Source organism: Rhinolophus sinicus, chromosome 4, assembly GCF_057876585.1.
Source record: "Rhinolophus sinicus isolate RSI-liver-muscle chromosome 4, RSI-T2T, whole genome shotgun sequence".
In the NCBI taxonomy this organism is placed as follows: Eukaryota; Metazoa; Chordata; class Mammalia; order Chiroptera; family Rhinolophidae; genus Rhinolophus; species Rhinolophus sinicus.
Genome location: NC_142504.1, coordinates 39139551 through 39159000, shown reverse-complemented (window position 1 = coordinate 39159000; position 19450 = coordinate 39139551).

The following is a 19450-nucleotide window of genomic DNA, read 5'->3' as shown; positions in this document are numbered from 1 at the left end:
TTTGAAACTCCCCATCAACCCAGTAATCAATCCCACCTTGCATTTTCCAACTACTAATTTGCCAACTTGGATACTATTCATTTACTAAGTTGTTAGTAATGATATAATCTTAACTTTTTATAATGATATAATCTATTACACATTTGCATTTTTCTTCATAAATGTTCCCACCTAACTTGGAGATACTTCATTGCATTTAAAATAGCTGAATTTGCACTCAAATTACATCTTACCTCACAATTTTAGTGAAACTCTGTTAAGTTTAAAGCTATGTGTGCGTGTGTGTGTGTGTGTGTGTGTGTGTGTGTGTGTGTTATTTGAACTCATTTTTCTCTTACCTTTTCTCCTCTCATTGATCCTCTCACCTATAAATAAGAAAGCAACTGGTATAATTCCAGGAGTCTTGAATAACATTTAGTATGTGTTTAAGCAGAAAACAAGCTTTATACTTTACTCAAGTGGAAAATTACCTTGGCTATTTCGCTGTAAGATGCCATATGTTAATGGCCTACATGGGGATTGTGTTGTACACAACCTGAGCAGCACACAGGGACAAAAAGTAGTAAAACAAATCAATATTCTAGAGATTCAATACATATGTCTTAATTCCAATTATTTGGACACCTACAATGTACAATATTTTGCCATGTATTATGTACACCCACATTTTTGGCCCAAACTTTCAGGGAAAAAAATCTTTCACTTTAATTTTTAAATTCAAGGTTTCATTTGTTTATATTTAGGTACTTGGTTTTTTTTTGTTGTTGTTGTTGTTTTTTTAAATATTATGAAGAAACTTTAGCATTTATTTTAAACCATATTATGGTACAAGAAATTGTATGTAACAAATAATTACAAAACACAAGAACAGATACAAGGTACAAGAAATTTTATGCACTGGTAACAAATTTACAATATTTATACATCATAGAACGCCAAGAACTCCTCATCATTGCAAGTTTGTTGTAAGTTCAACAAAACCAGTTATAGTATTCCAGGGTATTATTTTGCATGCAGATATTGTTACTGATTTCTAGAGTTGCACTTTTAACTCATAAGCATAAATAAAAGAATTAAAAACATTTATGTAGATACGGAATTAGTACTACCCATGTATAATGTGCATACTTATTTTTCCCTCACAAATTTGGGCAAAAAAGTACACATAATGCATGGCAAAATACTGTACTTGGCATTATTCTAAGCATCTGCCATTGATTCTCTTCATCTTTATAACAATCTTATGAAGCAAATATTATTATCCTCATTTTACAGAAAATAAACTTGAGGTACAAAGAGGCTTGTTAGCCAAGATCAAACACCTGGTAAGTGGTAAATATCTTGAACCACTTCAGATTGAGTTTTTATTTTATTATTTTATTATTTTAGATTGCCTTTTACAAACTGAGACCCTATGATTTATATTCTTAGCTCTCCTTTTCTCAGTATTTCTCATTTATAGGGATGTTATTAACCAGCCCATGGTTCTACTATTCCCTGTATGGCAGTGGGATAGTGAACAAATGAACGAACGAACAAACGATGGATGACTGAGTAAAATCTGTCTCTAATAACATTTCCTAATGCTACAGATATGCTATATAAACTTTCAACTACCTGGGTTGTACTCACATAAAGCATTCTCACAGATGCTTTAAATTGAACTGATTTAATTCTGCATTTATTATCCTTCCCACCAGCACTAACACCTTTAAACTACTCACTGTAACTTTAGTCTCTATATAATTGTGCTAAGTATGTACTTTTTTTTTTGTCTCAGAAGCAAATATACTCTTTCTTTTTTAAACCAGATCTGTAAAGATGATCCAAATTACATTTCTGTTTTATAATAGGCATCCTTTTAGTGCCCCTGGGTAGCAATGCTGAGAGTTTGGCAAGCAGGAGGGAAGGAGAATATGATTTCTTCCTACTCGCGTGCTCTTCTTGTTAGCATCATCCCAGTAGCAGTTGGTTCCAGCATCCAGCTTCTCTTTGCATGCACAAATGCAACTTTACCAAACCCCTGCAGCAGCCAGCAGTACTCACAGCTCAGGCATATGAGCCCTAAATCCACAGAACCCCTCCTCTGAGTTTCCAAGTTCTAAAAGCAGCAACTCCTTCCCTTTGTTCTCTCACCTCTAGGGTAATAGCTGCCCGCTGCAATTATATTGTCTTTCCTTTAATTCCCCCAGCCCCTAACACCAGTGTAAACAAATGCCTATATTAACTTCCCTCTGTTAAAATATCTAATGTCCTTTCTGTTTCCTGACCAACGCTTCATCGAGATATTCATGTATTAGAATTTCATTTGACTACTCCGATCCCTTTCTTTGACTATTATAGGAATTTTCTTTACCTACTTCAAATACTTTCTCTTCCACATTCAACCAATTTCCAAAATTTGCCAATTATACTCTAGAATGTCTCTTTATGTCAATCAAAATGTAGTGGTAAAGATCAAGTAATTTTGATCTAGAAGGCCAGCATTCAAGCACTAGGCCTACTGTTTGTTAACACTAAGACCTAGCAGAGACGGGTTGGTTTGCTGGTTTATTACCAATAACCATGAAAGTGCAAATTTAGGAAAGAGTTCTGGTGACTAAAACCTGACAGAACTTGCTGTTGAAAGAATTATAATCTTTACACTTCTCTATTTCAGAACTATTCTTTGTCCCTCTCTATTTTGCATAGTCAAAGAGAAAGAAACACAGGAAAATGATGGACAGAAAGGGAAGGGGATAGGAAACAAAGGATCCAGTTAGAAATAAAAAAAGAAATAAAAAATAGAGAGAATTTTTTTTTAATGAAGAAGAAACACATACACATACAAAATTATATACATATATGTTGCGTCCAGCACAACACGAGACGTGGGAAGTGAGAAGGGGGGCACACGGCTAAGAAAAGACAGTAGTCAAGAATAGGGTGAGAGTGGGGCCAAGGGTCTCAAGCCTCAAGAACTGAGCCCCAAATGGGGCCAACACATAGTTTTTATTGGTTAACTTCTAAGGAGGTAAAAGATTGTTAATGTCAAGATCTGTGTGTTAGTAGCCTGCTGGCTGTCTTTCCAAAAGTTCCCATTGTGTTCCAGCCTGAACTTTGCCTTCACAAATGCACAACTTCAAGGAATCCATTAAAGGGGAGGGACCGATATAATTCCATCGGGCCTCAGTTTGCTGAGCCTTACCCTCAAAGGAGCTTTTCCCATATCTCTCCCTTGGGCCTCAGTTTGCTGAGGCACTCCCTTGTGAAATCCTGGGAAGAGCTGGGGGGGTGGGCGGTCTGGCAGCTATAAGGCAAAACATGTATATCAACACACGTGTGTATATGTATTCATATACAGACATGTATGATATTTAACGTATATATAATCATTCCATCAGCACTCTCAGTCTGACACAGTCTTTGCTCAAATGACTATTTTGCCATTATCTCTTAAACATTATGAAAAACTTAATTTTTAGGAATATAAAAAATGCTAGATTTACTGAAAATAACCTACTATTTTAAACATATTTTGTACCCTTTAACTTTCATCTTTTAAATAATTCTCCTAAAGCAAATCAATTAAAACTATTTAATTAAATGTTTTAGTCTTGATTTTAATATATCCCAGTTTTATCCAAAGAAATATGGTTGGTGGAAGTCTAGGTGAAAAGAAACAAAACACAAATATAAATATTGACTTAAATTAGTGTACAGTATACTTATGTTGAAATATTATGGAATGTTTATTTGGCTAAATGCAGTCTTGTTAATAACAAAATTACTGTAAGGCCTGTTGTTTAAATAATGATAAAAATTCACTTATTTCTAGCTTTTTAGAATATTCTTAAAATACATCTCTCTAAGTCAACTTGGTACTTTCATGAATCATGATGCTTTATGGACCGGTTCTAGTGGGTAGATGATTCTGATGGGTACAATAATAGAGAAGCCATTTTTCTGCTTTGAGCGACATTTGCTGAGCATTGGTTTGTCTCGCCCCGGCAATATTATGTGTTCTATAAAGGAACACTCCCCATCTGCTCTTGTTCTTTAACTTCTACCTCACAGTGTTTGGCATTATTCCCAGATCTCCCTGTTATTCATATACAGTTTTGAGGTTTTTTGTTTTTTGTTTTTTCTGTTTTTAATTCAAGTAAAAGAGGATGGTTCCCATGTTTAGAAAAACAAAATTAGTTCTCTTCTCAACAGTGCTGATATACTTTCTACACCTTAATTATTATAAACAAAGGTAATAATTTGAAAATTTTGTTTTTGTACCACTAGTGTTTTTAAAATGCTCAATGTAGGTGGTTCATGGAGTCAGAACATGTGACAAAAGTTTCCTAATGCTAAGGAAAGTTAAACGCAGGTGTTTCAGATAATTTTCTGGAGATGCAAGCTATATTAATGTTGTTTTATATAATAAGTACCACATAGTAAAACACATGTTGCAAATGTTTTAAAAACAGCTGTAGGTATTAAAAAATAATACTTAGTCTAACGCTCAAAGTAGACTAAATAAAGGGATTTGGATCCAATTGTGAAAAGAATTTGTGGTTATAAAAATGCCTAGAGCGTACAGAGTCACATCTTGTATATCTCTTTTATTGTTCTAAAGCACCTGGTTTTGTACTCTATGCACAAAAATATTTTTACTTTATGACTCACTAAGCCAATGATTGCTAACTTTGACTTATAAGTCTCTACAAATGGTAGGACTAGCACATTCTATTCAATCAACACGTACTTAATGATTATTTTAAGAACTCTAACATGAGCAGGGGATACTACATTGAACAATTTAATCACTGTGTTAGTTTCCATGGGTTTAGAGTCTAATGGGGGAAATAAATAAATAAATAAATAAATACATACATACATACATACAAAAAATCCAAATTATATAAATAAATCTTTAGCACATTTACTAATTTGGCTAAATATAAATTTTTGTCTTAATTAGCAGCAAATAGCTAAAAAATATAAGTGAAAGTAAAACTGGAAGTTATTTGCAATAAATGCGATGTCAAACAATTGGTATCCAGACTATAAAATACTCATTGGAATCAATTTTTTTTTTTTTTTTTAAAAAGACAAGTAGCATAAAATAAATAACAGAAAATATATGAACAGCCTTTATTTAACAGAGTAATCAATTTGGTCAATTCAACTATTCACTTATATAAGCAATTAGGCAAATAAAAATGAAGACGTCAATAAAGATATTTTCTTACATAGCCTAGACTGGTAAAAATAGATATGTTTGATTATACTGTTTGCAAGCACATAGAAAAACCCACCAGAATTTACAAAAACTGTTGAGTGGATTGTCAACTAGGACAAGCCATTTGAGCAAAAATTTAATGTTATCTTATAAATTAAATGATGTATATTTCCTATAACCCTCTTCCATTTCTAGGCATATATTCTATAGAAATACTTGCACAGGATTGGCTTCTGGAAATAGACTTGGCAAACTTTCAGGAGGTTCATGAACATAAAAATGTGATACATGAAAAGCATAAAAATGTGATAAGTATGGGACTGGAACAACTTATAGCACTGCTTTTACTAGCAAAATTGTAGAAAACAACCCAATATCCACTGACAAGAGAGTACAAATAAATTCTAGTGTATTCACACCATGTAATATTTACATAAGTGAAAAATGAACTAGTGCTACACCACCACCAAAATAAGAAATTTTATAAATAAGATTTTAAATGAGAAAAAAACTCATATATACACTCATGTACAAGTCATAATACTATTTTCATAACTCCCTGAAACATGTAAGATATATGTTGCTTAGGGATGCATATAAATTCTAAAACTATAGGAAAACAAGAGAATGATTAATAAAAAAAAATTCAAAATAGCCATTGGAGAAGTAAGAATTGGGAGAAGCACAAAAGTAGAGATTCAATGCTATTGGTAACGTTTTAGGGATTTTATTAGTTGGTAGGCTAATAGGTGTTTGTATAATTAGTATGTTTCAAAAAACCACATTTATAATGTTGCATGTACAAGATGTTATATAATAAAGACTGCTTAAACTTGAATAGAGGAAATCAATTTTGGGAGCCATATTAAATTACAGTTGTCAAGAAAATATGCAAGTATTTGCATCAGATAAACAATTAGATATATGAATTGAAGCAAAGAAAAGAGGTCTGGCAAGTAAACAAAAATCTAGAATTAAACATTTTGGAAGATGCCCTGGAAAGAAGGCTTGGTTCACACAGTTAGGTAGAGGAGGAGTGCTAATAAAGTAGTCTGAGAAGGACTGATGATGGTGGTAGAAAGTAGATGAGCAATCAAAAAGTGGGGATGGTTTAAGAAGGAGGAAGCAACAATTGTACAGATTGTGATCAAGAACATGAATAAAATGGAGCCACAAAAATGAACACAATGCAATATATAATGTATTATAGAAATGCATACTTAAAACCTTTATAACTTTACTAACCAATGTCACCCTAATAAATTTAATAAAAAATTTTAAAAAAGAAATAAGATGAACATATAATTTGTAAACTAACAAGAGCCTTGGAGTATCAGATGCAGAATCCAGATTGGAGTGAATTGAGAAGAAGTAAATGGAGACTGCATTTGAATATCCTGTACAAAGCTCCATTATAAACACTTAAAGACTAGATAAGAGTAGGAAAATCTTACTTAATATGCATTGCTGAACTGGCAAGAAAGTTGTGAATCACTCAGAACAAACAAGAGCATGAATTCAGTGAGGTAAGCTGGCCCTTTCGGAGCCACTCTGACCTTAAATTTTTCCTTAGGAGTTGTCTAGAGACAGAAATAAAAATGCATGCCCTATGCATGTGAGGATTCTGGAGGCAGGTACTCACATAAAGCTAGGAAATCAAAAGACCCAACTGTCTATGGAAGGTTGAACCACAGAAAAACCTTCTTGGCAAAGGGAGACAGTATACACAATTGTCTTTCTCAAATTTATCTCTGAGTGTAGAGAACAAAATATCACCTCTGAGTATTATAAATGAGGTAAAGCTCATCAAGGTTTGTGGTCTGACCTCACAGTACCAGCATAACCAATTTATCCCAAAATGCTTCTGGTGGAGGAGATTTTTATTAAAGCATTACGCTGACCTGGGTTTATATGCTTCCCAGTTACTGAGCAAAAGCTAATGCAAATCCCTCTGGAGGAGAGCACCTTGGACACAGTCTTTCTCACATATGGAATTCGAATAAGCAGGAACCTTTGAAAGAAGAGAAGAAGCACTCACACAAAGAAAATAGGCACAACAAGCAAGTACTGATAGAACGAGATTCACGGATGAATAATTCAGATATTGAAATTATGGAACACACAATATAAAAGATGTTATTGAAACCAGTTAAGAAATGAGAGACCATAAAAGTATAAAAAATAACAAGATAATTTTTCAAAAAAAATAAATAAATATATATATATATATATATATATATATATAATTTATATATATATATAATTTATATATATATAATTTATATATATATATAATTTATATATATGTATGTGTATATATATGTATTATTTATATATATATATATATATATATATATATATATATATATATATATATAATTTATATGTATGTATGTAAAATCTCATTTGGTAGGTTAAACCAGGTAGTTCATAACTGGTGTAAATAGGAAAAGAGCTATGACTCCACTATCCATCTTATGACATCCTTGAAAATTGTTCTGTAGAAACCTGGGGAATTTTGAGACCCTTTCAAGGGGACAAACTCTTTTCATAATAATACTAAGATGTTATAACATTTTCTACTATATTGACATTTGCAAAAGCAAAGATGGGTAAAATAGTTGGAAAGTTTGAGTGATCCAGGCAGTGGATTTATTACTGTTATTTTGAAATTAACAATTAGAATTCAATTAATTAATATCATAACATTTTTTCAGTTTCTAATAAGTCGATATTAATGGATATATGGATAAACAAAAGCTTTGGGGAAATTGTGAAATAATAAGAAATATATATTTATATATGTATTTTTGTATTTACATATTTCACACACACACATACACACACACAAACAACGAGATCTGACAATTAAGTTCGTGAATTTGTTGCAATGCTCATGCTAACCGTTTTTGATATCAGAGGGATTCTTCATTATGAATTTGTAACAACTGGACACACAGTTAACCAAAGTTGCTATTTGGAAATTCTCAAAAGGCTGCATTGAAAAGTTAGACGACCTGAATTTTTCACTAACAATTCATGGCTCTTGCATCACAACAATGCACCAGCTCACATGGCACTGTCTGTGAGGGAGGTTTTAGCCAGTAAACAAATAACTGTACTGGAACACCCTCCCTATTCACCTGACCTGGTTCCCAATGACTTCTTTCTTTACCAGAAGATAAAGGAAATGTTGAAAGGAAGATATGTTGATGACATTCAGGACATCAAGGGTAATACTGTGTTTCTCCAAAAATAAGACCTAGCTGGACCATCAGTTCTCATGCATCTTTTGAAGCAAAAATTAATATAAGACCTGGTCTTATTTTAATATAATATAAGACTGGGTATAATATAATATGATATAATATAATATAATACCAGGTCTCATATTAATTTTTGCTCCAAAAGACATCTTAGAGTTGATGGTCCGGCTAGAACTTATTTTCGGGAAAAAATGGTACGATGAAAGCTCTGATGGCCATTCCAGAAAAAGCATTCCAAAATTGCTTTGAAGGGTGGACTAGGCACTGGCATTGGTGCATGTCTTCCCAAGGGGATTACTTCGAAGGTGACTATAGTGATATAGCAATAAGGTATGTAGCACTTTTTCTAGGATGAGTTTGCAAACCTAATTGTCTGGCCATATAGATGGTCAGAAAAAAGTGCCATATATATATAACTTATTTTCGGGGGAAAATGGTACCCCTGCTCTACCCCTGCCCTCTGTATTATATATATATATATATATATATATATATATATATATATATATATATATATATACACACACACACACACACACACACACACACACACACATATCTGCCCCTGGTTCCTGACACACAGGTCCTAAAACCCTTGTAAATAGGGGTGCTAGGAGAATCTTTTGTTCTAATATCTATTCTTTGATCTGGTTCCTATCACAAGCTTCTAAGACTTGTTATTTCCTGACTGACAGTAGAGTCCAACACCCAGCTCCTAAATCCCTTGGAATTTTCTAGGTAATAGCAATGTCTTTTGTTATAGTTTCATGACTCTTGGAGAACATCTGGATGGGAGCTATTCACTAGAAAGACAAAGCCATCATCAGAAGCTTAGAACTTTCAGCTCTACCCCTGCCCCCACCATGCATCATCCATGAAGGAGAGAGGGGCTGAATATTGAGCTAATAATTGAGAATATCTATGTGATGAAACCTAAATAAAAAGTTTTAAAAGGAAGGGTTTTGAATAGCTTCCAATTTGGTGAATACATTCAGAGAGGGTGGTGTACAACTCCACAGAAACAGAACCTTCTGTGCTGATTACCAGACCTGGCCCAATTTATTTCTTCATCTGTATCCTTTACTAAATTCTTTTTAATATAATAACTGGTACACATAAGTATTTCCCTGAGTTCTGTGAGGTGTTCTAGCAAATTATCAAATCCAAGGAGGAGGTCATGGGAACCTCCAATTTGTAGCCAAGTCAGACGAAAACGGTAGGTAACCGAGGGACCTACTACTTGCAACTGATGTCTGAAGTGGAGCAGGGGCAGTCTTGTGGGACTAAGTCCTTAACTTGTGGGGTCTGCACTGAATCCAGGTGGTGTCAGAAATAAATTGAATTGTAGTACACCAAGATGGAGAACTGCTTGTTGTGGGGGAAAACTCATACATCTGGTTACAGAAGTATTCTGAGTTTGTGTGTGAAAGGAGAAGCATAGGAGAGTTTTCCTTAGGCAATGATTTTCATTTTTTTTTTTTTAAGTATTGAAAGCTTTTGAGATCTAAATGTTTGAGAAGATGGTAGATAGATATATACATAGATACATAGATACATAGATAGGTATATATAGATAGATATAGTGATACAGATACAAATATAAAGTTATATATGATAAGAAGATATATCACAATCTGGTAGAGAGAGACCATGAGAAAAATATGAGTGAGAATAAAGTTATGAAAGATAAAATGAGAATGAGTAATGTATATTTTAACAGACCCCAGAAAATAAAGAAAGAATGTTGGAAGGAAAGTTGGCAATATTAAGAATATCATGTTTGAGAATGTAAAGATTTTCCAGAGTGAAAAATACATAAATTTTCAGAGTCAGGAAATACCATGGATCTCAGTCATGACAAATAAAAATAAATTGATACTTAAGAAACATGTAATGAAAAAGCAATACACCAAAGACAAAATGAGTATTCAATATTTTACCAAGAAAATATTACTTGTGAAGGACTTGTACAAGCTTGACTACAGAATTTACAAAAACACCAATGGAAGCCAAAGTGATTGCAGAAAATAGCATTTGTTCAACAATTGACTATCCAACTAACTATCATTCAAGTATGAGAGTAAAATTAAGATATTTTTATTTTTTGCTTTTGATGTTTCTTTATTCAATTACTAATTTGACAACTAATTATTGAGTACATTCTGTTTGCAAGACATTTCTCCATAGGCCAAAGACCTATCAGTGAACATAACAGATAAAAATGCCTCTGCTCATTGGACAGATACTAAACAGATAAATAAAAATAAATAAAGTGTATTAAATAGCTGGGAAGAAAAATAAAGGGATGAAGAATAGAGTTTCAGGATTAGGGTTGCAATTTTTAAACACAGTGGCCTGGGAAGAGCTAATTGAGAAGGTGACATTTGAGTGAAAATCTGAAGGACACAAGGGAACACTGGGGGTACAGTGGAGCAGATGCGGGTAAGGAGTGATCCTCCAGTCATAGGAACCAATAAGGAGTGTGTAATATGCTAAGGGATTCCCAAGGACTCTGTGTGGCTTGAGTAGTGTGAGTGAGGGGAAGAATAGTAGGAGAAATGTCAGAAGAGTGGCCAATAAATTTAGGTAGAGCCTTGAAGAACCATCTAGGGACTCTGGTTTTTACTCTAAGTGAGAGGGGTAGAGAGAGTTTTGAGCAAAGTAGTGGCATGACCTGACTTGCATTTAATCCAGATCAGTCCGGCTGCTCCAATGAGAATAGGTTATAGAATTGGTTGTAGCAAGGGTAGAAGCAGAGACAGGAAGCTATTGTAATGGTTCCAGTGAAAGTTGAAGATGGCTTGAACCTACATGGCAGTGGAGGCAATCGTGAAAAGAAGATATTTTCGGTATATTTGGAAAATAGAGCAAGGGTCTAATGATGAGTTGGATGTGGATTGTGAAAAAAAGAACAGTAAAAAATGACTCCCCATCTTCTGTCCCACACTACTGCAGAAGTGATGTAGTAGTCATTGATTTGAGAAGTGAAAGATGTGGGAGACATATATTTGCTATTGGATGGTGCGGGAAGGAGAGAAAAATTAAGCTATTTTTAGATAAACAAAAATAGAGTTTACCATGAATACAATCGTAATAAACTTGGAAAGAAGAAAAATGATCCCAGAAGGAAGTCTGAAAAGCAAAAAGGTGCTGACAAAAAAAAAATAATAATAAAATTAAAAACATAGAAATAGGAGTAAATCTAAATATATGGGCCAATATAAAGCAGCAAAATATCATTTAACTTGTGGGATTAGAAACACAGACTGACACTAAAGTATTGGTGAATAATAGCTAATAACTAGGAAGTCATATTTTGGAGAAAAATTAGTTCCAAAGATATACTTGGCTTTACTTTATGTGTATGTGCTAGACTTTTTAAAGAATACCAATTCAAAGAATCAAATACCAATAAAAGAAATGTGTGGGATAAAAGCATTTTTTAAACATTTTTAAATACAAAACAATATAAGGAGTAAGATACAAAAATTGACACAAATGTGGAGGGACGTCATCAAAATGGCAGCATGAGCTGGGCCTCTGTAAAGCTCTCCTGGAATTTACAACTAATCGAACAACAATAACTCCACAAAGGACTCCCTGCACAGCAGACAGGCAAAGCGAAGAGGCCCACTACTGAATTCACCTAAAGGTGGGCGAATCGAGTGAGTGGGGGGAGGAGGGAAGAGAGAACTGCGGAGATGGAGCCACGTGGGCGCAGGACACAGACCTAGCTCAGTGCTCCAAGCTCGCTTTATCCCAGACCTACCGCAGCTGCAGGAGAGGGAAGAACTCGGACTGCTAGGGCTCCGCTTATGGCCCACAGGGCTGAGGGGGCAGCATATAACACAGCTGAAACCAACACACACGGCAGAGACCTCGGAGCAAAGACTGAGGGAAGAAGGCTGAAAACGGTGGTTTAAGCCCTCACTGCCGAGCAGAGAACGGAAGTCTTAGGCACTGAGACTAGCCAGCCCCTCCCTACCCTCCCAGAGCTCTCTCCGCCCCCACCTGCCCGGTACTAGAAGCAGAACAGTAGCAGTGTCAGATCAAAAGAACAGAATATTTGCTGTTCTGATAAATGTGGACTGCAGACACAGATTTGCAGCCCAACTAGTTCTGGCAAAGGGGAGGGAGCTGTGGAAGCAGGACCGGCTGTGGTGGTGGTCGCCGCCATTGCTCTGGGCCACCTCTCACAACACCCCGTCGCTGGCCCCACATATCTGGGTGGATCCCTGCCGATCTGCTGAAACAGAACTGCTGAAACATACGGGCTCTGAATCTGGTGCAGGAAGAGCTTTGGAACTTCAAAAGCTCTCCGCATACCCACATGGACACTGCGCCCTGTGACCCAGGCGAACTATTAACAGAGGAGAAGCCCATCTCCCAGGGAATCCCCCCATTATGTGAGAAGCTGGAATACTGCAGAGAAAACATAGCACTACTGTGTGAAAGAGGAAAAAAGGCTGCAGTCGGAGCAAATAAATTCAAATGTATCAGTTATCACAATAAATATAAATGAGCTGTTTGTTTTCTTATTATTGGGTTGTGAGAGTTCTTTGCATATTTAAGATAACAGCCTTTTATCAGAAATGTGTTGTGAAAATCTTTTTCCCTCAGTTCGTGGTTTGTCTCTTCATTCTCTTAATAATTCTTTCAAAGAACAGACGTTTTTAATTTGACAAGACTTAATATATTTTTTTGTGTGGCTTGTGCTTTGGATTTTCAATCAAAGAAATATTTTCCTAATTCAAGGCTGATCATATGCTCTTCTATATTTTTAATAGAAATGTTATAGTTTTATATCTATGATTCATTCGAAATTAATGTTTATGTGGTGAAAGTTATGTCACATAGGGCATTAAATGTTCTAGTGTAATTTACTAAAAAAAAACAAAAACAAAATCTATTTTCCCATTGAATTGCCTTTGCAGTTTATCAAAATTGAGTTTGTGGTTCTATTTCTGGTCTCTATTCTCTTCCTTTTATCTATGCACCTATACTTTGTCCATTACTATGCTGACTTTATTACTGTACCTTTACAGTAAGGCTTTGAATTAGGTAGTGTGAGCTCTCCAAAATGGTGCTTTTTTAAAAAAAATTGCATCACCTAATCTAGCTAACAAATTTGGGAATTTTGTTTGAGGTTTTAGATCAAATCTATAGATCAAATTGATAAATGATATAACAATATTGATAAACTCCTTTAACTCATTATGTGTTTTTATTATTTAGGCCTTTGATTTCTCTCAGTTATGTTTTGGAGTTATCAGCACACAAATCTTGCCTGCATTTTTATATTTATATATAAACATTTTTTGTTTTGTTGATGCTATGATAAAAAGTAATTTTTATTTTAATTTCCAGTTGTTCGAGATAGTAATTAGAAGTGCAATTGATAATCCTATGTTTAACTTACATCCTATGACCATGTTAAACTCACTTATTTGTCGTAGTAACTTTTTTGAAAATTCAAATTTTCTACATTGACAATATTATTGCCTTCAAGTATAGAGCACTTAATTTATATATTTCTAAACTGCATGGATTTTATTCTTTTTGTTGTTGTTGTTCTCTACTGAACATACTACAACCTTCTGTACAGTGTTAAATTTAATTCTTGAGAGTTGGCATTCCAGTCTTTGTCCTGATTGTAAGAGAAAATATTTAGCATTTTACCATGAAGTCTGATGTTGGCTCTAGTATTTTTGTAGGTTTTTTTGTTTTGTTTTGTTTTTGTTTTTAATCAAGGTGAGTACATGTATTTAATTCATGCATTGCTTAGAACTTTTAATCATAAATTGGAATGGAAATTATTTAAATGTGCTTTCTGCATCTGTTGTAAAGGTCATATAGTATGTTGACATGATAAATTGAGTTAATTGATTTTCAAATGTTGCACCAATCGTGCATTCTTGAGATAAACCTTAATTGATGATTATGTATTGGCTTTTTAATAAATTTCTGTACCATGTTAATATTTAAGGATGATAATTATGTATATGTTCATGATGGATATGGGTTTGTAATTTTATTTTCTTATAATTTAACTGGATTTGTTATGCAGACCTCATAAACTGACTTGAGAAATATATCTTTCCCCTTTTTTTCACTTGTGTTATTTTTCCCTTAAAATTTAATAAAATTTCCCAGCAGATCTATCAAAGGCTATAATAGATATGCACTATTCAAGTTTTCTATTTTTTTCTTCTATAGGCATTAGTTGTTTGTGCCTTTCACAGAATTTGTCCATTTCATTTAAGTTAACCAATATTGAATGCATATCCTATTGTTAACTATTTAAGGTCTATAGGGTCTGTAGTGATGTTCCATCTTTCATCTCTGATATTAGTAATATCAAGCTCCTATCTTTTTTCACTTTATCAGTCTGGCTAGAGATTTATCAATTTGTTGACATTATCAGAGCACCAGACTTTGGTTTAATGAATTTATATATATATATATATATATATATATATATATATATATATATGTCTTTGTCTTTCTGTTATTTTAGTTTGGTAGTATTCTATGATTTTTTTTCCTCTTTTTTTATGTTATGTGTCTCAGCTCTAGATTTTTTTTTTTTTTTTTTTGAGTGTTTACCACTAGGTTTATGTAAAAGCAAGTTTCATATATACAGTAGTCTTTTTTCTTCTGCATGTATCTTATCTCCATTGTCCTTTGTAAATTCAGACCTATACTCCCTCCCCTTTTATGTTTTTCCTATGTTCATTGCAGCATTATTCAGGGAGGCCAAGACATGGAAACAACTGAAGTGTCCTTCGATATATAATTAGATAAAGAAGATGTGGTACATACAGAGGGTGCCAAAAAAATGTACAGACATTTTAAGAAAGGAAAAAACTGTATTAAAATTGTGATATAATGAATGACGCTAGCATTCATTTGTTTAATGCCATCTTTTGAGTGAACGTCATACTACATATTGCTACCATAATTAAGTTCAACTTTAAAAAGTAATACATAGATAAAACCTTTTGAAATGTGTACATTTTTTGGCACTCCTGGTATAGGCAATGTAATAGTACTCAGCCATAAGAAAAAATGAACAACTGCTATTTGTGACAACATGGATGAATCTTGAGATTGTTGTGCTAAGTGAAATAAATCAGACAGAGAAAGTCAAGAACCATATAATTATAACCCACTCATGTATGTGATATAAAACTGAAAGCAACAAACAAACAAGACAGACAAACATGCAAAACTCATAGACACAGACAACAGTTTAGTGGTTATCAGAGAGTAAGGGGAGAGGGGAAGAAGTAGATGACAGAATGTATGGTGACAGAAGGAGATTTGACTTTCTGTGGTGAACACACAGTGCAATATATAGATGATGTATTATAGAATTGTACACTTTAAACCTATATAATTTTATTAACCAATGTGACCCCCAAAATTTAATAAAACAAACAAGAAAGTCATCAGCAAAAAAAAAATATTGTTTCAATTGTGTTAGTGTATTATCATATGTTCAGTTTTTCTCCCTTCTGCTTACTTTTTTTTTAAATTTATTATGCTAGAAGCTTACATCATTTATTTAATGCCGTTCTTCTTTTCTAACATATGTGTTTAAGTCTCTAAGTACCTCTATAAAGTCTGAATCCCACAAATTTTGAGATGTTGTGTTTTCATTATCAATCAATTAAAAATGTGTTCTGATTTTCTTTGTGATGTCATTTTTGTCCCATGGATTATTTAAAAGGTTGTTATTTAATTTCCAAATATTTTAGGATTTTCCTAATATACTTATTTTATGGATATCTACTTTAATTCTGCTATGTGCTGCGAACATGCTTTTGCATGATTTTACTTCTTATGTTGTTTGGGTTTGTTTTATGGCCCAAAATATAATCTACTTTTGTTAATGTACCATGTGTACTCTTAAGTGCACATTTTTAGGTGTGGTTGTTATTGGATGATATTTCATAAAAGTCAAGTTGATTGGTAGTGCTGTTCAGGTCTTCCATATCACAAATTAGCAAACTTTTTCTTAAAGGATCAGATGGTAAAACCTTAGACTTGTAGGTCGTGTTGTCTTTGTCACAACTGTTCAACTCGGAAATGTTTGTGAAAACAACCATAGACAATATGTAAATCAATAAATGTGACTGTGATTTAATAAAATTTTATTTAAAAAAAATCAAGTAGTTGGCCTATGGGTCATAGTTTCCTAATTCCTGTTCTATATTCTTCTGGTATTTGGTCTATTTGACGTAGCAATTACTGCATGGGGCTTCGACACATACATCTATAATCATGAATTTATATATTTCTTATTTCAATTCTATCAGTGTTTGCCTCACTTATAAAACTCTGTTGTTTTTGTAAAGAAAGCTCTGTTGTTAGGAGCGTATGCATTTTAAGATTGTTATGTCTTCTTCCTCAATAGACTTTACCATTATGTTATATCTTTCTTTATCTCTGAAAATATTCTTAAGTCTACTTTGTGGTAATATAGCCAGTTCAACTTTCTTTTGGTCAATGTCTGCATGTTACATATATTTTCCAATATTTTTCTTTAAACATATCTGTGTCTGCATATTTTAAGTGGATTCTTTGTAGACACTGTAGTTGTTACTTAACAAAAAAAATCCAATCTGAAAATGTCAGTTAATCGGGATGTTTAGACAATTTAAATTTAATGTAATTATTGGCATTGATGGATTAAATCTATGAGTTTTAAAACTGTTCTTTATACATTCCAACTTTTTAGTTCTACTGAAAGTCCATGGAGACTACCCTATGAATGAGGAGTTTGGCACTTTTCCAGAAAAAAAAAACAAACCAACAACACTATGTTTGGTTTTCAGGCTCCACCATTGGCAATTATAAAGGCTGTACCTGGCAGGTCTCACGAGGGGAAAGCTGCTCTCTCCACACAAGACTTGGTACACAGCCAGTGCATTACAATTTTTGAAAGGAGTTTCAGTCAAGGACTCGACCTCCTGGGCCATGCTCCTATGCATGGGTGCATTCCTGGTCCAATGCCTCTATTTAGAGGTTTTCTTGTTAGGGAACTATGACGATATTTTTCTCCACTGTGCTTCAATACTCAGTGCTTTTCAACCCCTCGCCCTTCTCCTTGTCCCTCTACCCAGACCCTGTCAGTAACACTGTAGGAACCTTTGAGCTTTTGTTCAGAGCTCGCTCAACATCCCCTCATCTGTGCTTATCCACCTGAATCTTTATTGGTGGGGAGAAATGAGTGGCAGAGATTTCACGCTTTCTCAGGTTTTTGACTCTTGCTGATACCATCGTAGTAAGAGATTAAAGTCTTCAGTATTAGTTTTATTTTTGTCTTGAGGCTTTAATTGGCTATTCCCATATCTGACAGCTCAGCTCTCTCCAGCTCAACTGAGCTCCTGACCGTGAGTCAATTAAAACTACCCACGTGTCTGGAGCTCCCGAGTATTATGTACGGTCTTGCTAACTCACATTTCACCTTTCCTAATTTAGCAAAATGTTAGCTGTTTCTCTTTACCTATGTTTCCTGGGATGGGGGTGGTAAGGGAGCCTTTGATTTCAGGCTATTTGATTATCTTGTGACTGCAGCTAACTAATTGCTTCAGGAAAACATTTTGTTGTAATGGTGGAAGTGATGTTCTTTCCAGGCTTCTAAATCTTAAGTAGAGCAGAAATATCTGGGTACCACTTTTTCCCAGCTTCTGGGAGCTCACACATCAGCCTACTACAATTTTCTTCCATGGATCTTCCAGATTGTTCAATCCTATATCATGAGAGAATGTGCCATATTACTAATGTTCTTTACCTTATCTCTTCTATTTCCAGGCCCACAAGCTTCCCTCTGTCTGCCCTTAGAATGCAAAAGGTAAAAACTCCTCAGTGGTGCCACGGAGACTATCTCATTTTCACCATTTATATTAACTGTATGGTAAATAGGTCTGTGCCTGTTGTATTCTCTCTTTAATGCATAAACAGCCCATAGAAACAATCACCAATTCTACAGTCCATATTATTAGCAGTTCTCTATACTTCTCAAACACCTGAGACTTTGCATTCACTAATACAGTATTTCTTTTCTCCTGCATCATATCTCAGTTTACTGCATATAAAAAAATTTAGCAGTTGCTATGCTAGTGCATGCCAGGGTCTATTAATTATTCACCTGCCACCAGTGATGATATCACCAACTTAGTAATTGGCTTCCCCCACAGTATAATTTCCAGACCAAGGGCAATCCATAGTGTCACATGGATTGTAGGTCAAGGTAAATCCCATTAAACCAAGGAAAAGTTTACAGAAAAGGGGAAAGCTGTGATTTTGTTTTTCTTTTTCTTCTTCTTTTTTTTTTTTTTTTTTTTTAGCAGCCTACATTTTTAGCAGCTGGAGGAGGATGCACTGGCATGCAAAAAGAGAAACTGAGGGAGACTCCAACAGTCTCGGCTATTAAGGGAACACATACCCTGTTTTCCCAAAAATAAGACCCAGCTGGACAATCAGATCTAACGCGTCTTTTGGAACAAAAATCAATATAAGACCCGGTATTATATTATAATATTATATTGTATTGTATTGTATTGTATTGTATTGTATTGTATTGTATTGTATTGTATTGTATTGTATTGTATTGTATTGTATTGTATTGTATTGTATTAAAGACCCAGTTTTATTTTATAGAAAAATAAGACCGGGTCTTATATTAATTTTTGCTCCAAAAGATGCATTAAAGCTGATCGTCTAGCTAGGGCTTATTTTAGGGGCAAGGTGGTAGTGCTTTGCGTAGAACACAGGCTCAGTATATTTTGAAAGATTTGTTAGCCTGCTTAGCTTTCCTGTCTTTTTACTCAACTAATACTGATACATGTCCTTTTGAATATGAAACGAAACTTTACTATTCTTTAATTTGATGCAAATGAACTTCATATTAAATATTCTAAAAAGAAAATTAGTTTTTCCTAACATGTTTGTTTATCTCAGTACC